This window comes from Silene latifolia, chromosome Y (genome assembly GCF_048544455.1).
Source record: "Silene latifolia isolate original U9 population chromosome Y, ASM4854445v1, whole genome shotgun sequence".
In the NCBI taxonomy this organism is placed as follows: domain Eukaryota; kingdom Viridiplantae; phylum Streptophyta; class Magnoliopsida; order Caryophyllales; family Caryophyllaceae; genus Silene; species Silene latifolia.
This window is the reverse complement of record NC_133538.1, coordinates 124,265,855-124,269,436: the sequence shown is the minus strand read 5'-3', so window position 1 is coordinate 124,269,436 and position 3,582 is coordinate 124,265,855.

Here is a 3,582-nt window from a genome sequence, read left to right as displayed (position 1 = left end):
TTTTGAAGAGGTTTTGACTCAAAAGAAGTAAAACAAACTCGAAAATTACAACTCGATAAACAAACGATAAATTACAAGCTAACAAACGACAAAGAACAAAAGGTATAAAACAAGCGAGACAAGGAAAGACGTGGCCAACCCCACGGCCTAAAGCCACGGCCCCCAGACACGGCTACCCTAATTCCTAGGTCGGGTTCATTAGTTAGAAGGATTCGCAAAGCGATACGGGAGATACATTAGAAAACGATGATAAAAAAAGGTCAGAAAGCTTCGCTTGAAGTCGAATATTCTACACGGTCCAAAGGGGGGTTGAATTAGGTCAAGTTTGCAAATTAAGTTAACTCATCGAGTGTTAATAAGAAGGTGCTAATCACGCACTCTTATACTAGCGAGAAATTAGGTGAAAAAGAAAGATGCGTTCAATTATTTACAGAATTGTTAGTTGATTTTTAAAGCTATGTCGATGTACCCTAATATGTCTAATTAGGTTATTAAATTAATTTAACGTCATCTAAATACGTCATAGGTTAACAATCAGAGGTTAAACTAACATACAACGGGCCCTAGGGTATGTCGAATTGGCCGAAATAACAAAGGGGTCAAAAGCGAAGAAAGTTAGACAATCGTTTTATTTATGCCCTACCTTGAACACGAGGATATGTAAATGAGACGGGGGTGTACGACCGACTGATGTAGCGGTTTATTTTCCCATCACAAGTCAACGCGGGTGTTCATGGTGGTACTTTAACTCATACTCGGACTAACTAGTTTCATAGTTAATTTGAAACAATCGATAAACAAACGAAAAAACAAACAAAAGAAAGACAATAAAAAAACGAGCATAAAACAAACGAAATAAAAGGGAGAAGAGGAGGATTTGATGCACCCTCAACCTACATGTATCGTTGACACCGTCTTGGGTCGTAATCGATGGTAGATTTTATCTCGAGAGGCCGTCGTCGACGAAGAGCAAAGCAAACACGCGTTTTTGAAACTTTCTGGACAGCGATTTTCAAACGATGATATCTCCCTCGTTTCACGACGAAAATTCGATTTGAAAGATGTTTTGAAAACTAGAAAGAGAGGAGAACAGGGATCTTAAAGCAACCCCTGCTCGTTTTGGGTTATTGGGCACGAAAAACGAGCACAAACAGAACTGGACAGACAAGAATAAACCGCGAAAACAGTGTTATTTCAGTCTTTTTTTCAGGATTTCGTGTACTCTCAAGGGCAATTTGGCTCGTAAATATTTATCTAATGTGTAGATGGATGTTATGTGGTTAATTAGGAACAAGAAACTCGAGTTTTGATGAAGGTTTGATGGAGGAACGAAAGGGTTTTCGAAGAGGACACACAAACAGTTCAGTTTGTGTGTCGGTTTTGTTTAGGGTTTTGGGAGGCAATTAGGGTTTGTTTCTGAGGTTTAAAGCTTGTGGGTGATGGTAGGATGTATGGAGAACTTAGAGGAATGAATGTATGGTGAAGGGGTGGTATTTATAAGGAGTTAAAATAGGTTAAAAGAGAGGGAGGGGCAATCGGGCTTCATCCCGTATGGCTGCTGTCCAGCCGTTTTTGTGAGGGTTTGAGGGGGGTTTTCTTGGTGATTAAGCTAGGATAATATGGGTAGGATACTAGGGTATGGGTTAGGGTTAATGGGTACGGGTCTTGGTAGTGTTTGGAGCGGGTTTGGGCTCGGGAATTGGCTGCCAAAACAATGTTGCTCGGTTTATGCGCGGGCTGGTTGGGGTTGTTTGGGACGAGAATTTGGGCCATGGATAGGGGGTTCGAACAAGGGTGGATGGGTATAAGCTTGGGTTGGCTAAGTGTACTCGAGATTCGTGCCAATTCGCAAAGAAAACGGGCCCAAAAACCGAGCTAAAATCGAGCTTAAAAACAAGCTTTTAAAACGAGTTTTCTTCGCTTTTTAAAATCGATTTTTCAAATCAAATAATAAATTAAAATAAATGACTTTTCAAATCAAAAAATACTCATAAACTGATTTTTCAAATCAAATATTTATTTCATTTTCAATAAAATAAACTTGGGAAAATAAATTCAAAATAAGATAAAATAAATTGAAATCACTTTAAATTAATAAAATGAACTCACTTAATAAAACATTAATTTAAATATCATTTAAATTAATAAAATGAATGCACTAAAAAAACATTAATTTAAATATCATTTAAATTAATAAACTACTTCATCGACGACGCCCATTCTACATCGTAAAACGAGCTCCAAATAGTGACAGTGACGACTAAAGAATACATGTGTCCTATCATCATCGGGTGCTTGTCGGGTTCTCTATAAATTCCAATATCGACGGATACGGGTATCTACAGAGCCCCCACTTTGACTGAGGCTTGGACAAGGCGAAAGTCAAAGTATACCCCAGGTCCCTCTCGACCTGAGGATTCTTCGGGTCGTTTATAGTCCATTAGACTTGCGTACATAAGCTCGCCAGCCATAAGAAGAGACCATACCTGAAACTTCGTTGGAGATTGACTCTTGCTTCTGTTGCGTTGAAATATCATCGTTGGTCATCGACCCATAAATTGCATAAATGGTGGGTTGAGCCTTATCCTTAGGCGCCTACGTATCCGTTTCTGACGGAATCAAACCCGCGTCGTAGTTCGGCAACTCCTGACACTTGCCCAAAGTTTATCATCTGCTGGCGTTTGTCCAATATTCATCATCTGCTGACATCTGCCCAAAATTTATCATCTGCTGGCGTTTGTCCGAATGAGACGGGACTTTCCAAGGAGGTTGCCGCCACTTTCATCATTTGCTTTCAGCTACGGAATTCTTCCCTTTCATACTCTTGTATTGAATTGAATTCTGAGTGGATGTCATCCTTTTCATCTTGATAATGGTCTCTGAAGCCAACGGCTTCAGAGCCCCCTGATTTGCAATGGCTCTAAAGTCAAGACTTTAGAGCCCCCAGAAGCATATCCTCGCTACATTTGAGACATAGAAAATGTACTAGCAATAATCATCACTTAAGCACATTTGGATCATCGATCTTGAAATTGGATCATTTGAAATACTGGGTCATCGACCCGAAAATTGAATTTGAAAATTTTGAATGATTGGGTCATCGACCCGAAAAATTGAATTTGAAAAGAAATTGGGTCATCAACCCAAAGTTTGAACATGTTGAAGATTTTGAATAATTGGGCCATTGACCCGAAATTTGAATTTGAAACGCATCATAAAAAGTTTTTGAAATTTTGAAAAAAGTTTTTGAAATTTTGAAATTTTGGAATTTGTTTTTGGAATTTTGAAATCGAACCTTGATGGGTGAGCATGAAATACGACTCAGACACTCTGTATGACCGGTAAACCTCGTGGGCGTAGCCCGCTACCGTAAAACAAAAAAGGAAAATAAAACCGTAAGTGTGCACGGGCTTTAATTCAAATATGGACTTCTCGAGGGTAGAAATGAAAATCGGCCGTTCCGGCGCTCCCCAAAACGCGATAGATGTGCGAAAACCCGATGCATTGTGCCAAAGATCGGTGTGAGTCAAGGCGGGCCTAAGAGGCGCGCGACCCAAGGCCCACACGGCTCGAAAAAAAACG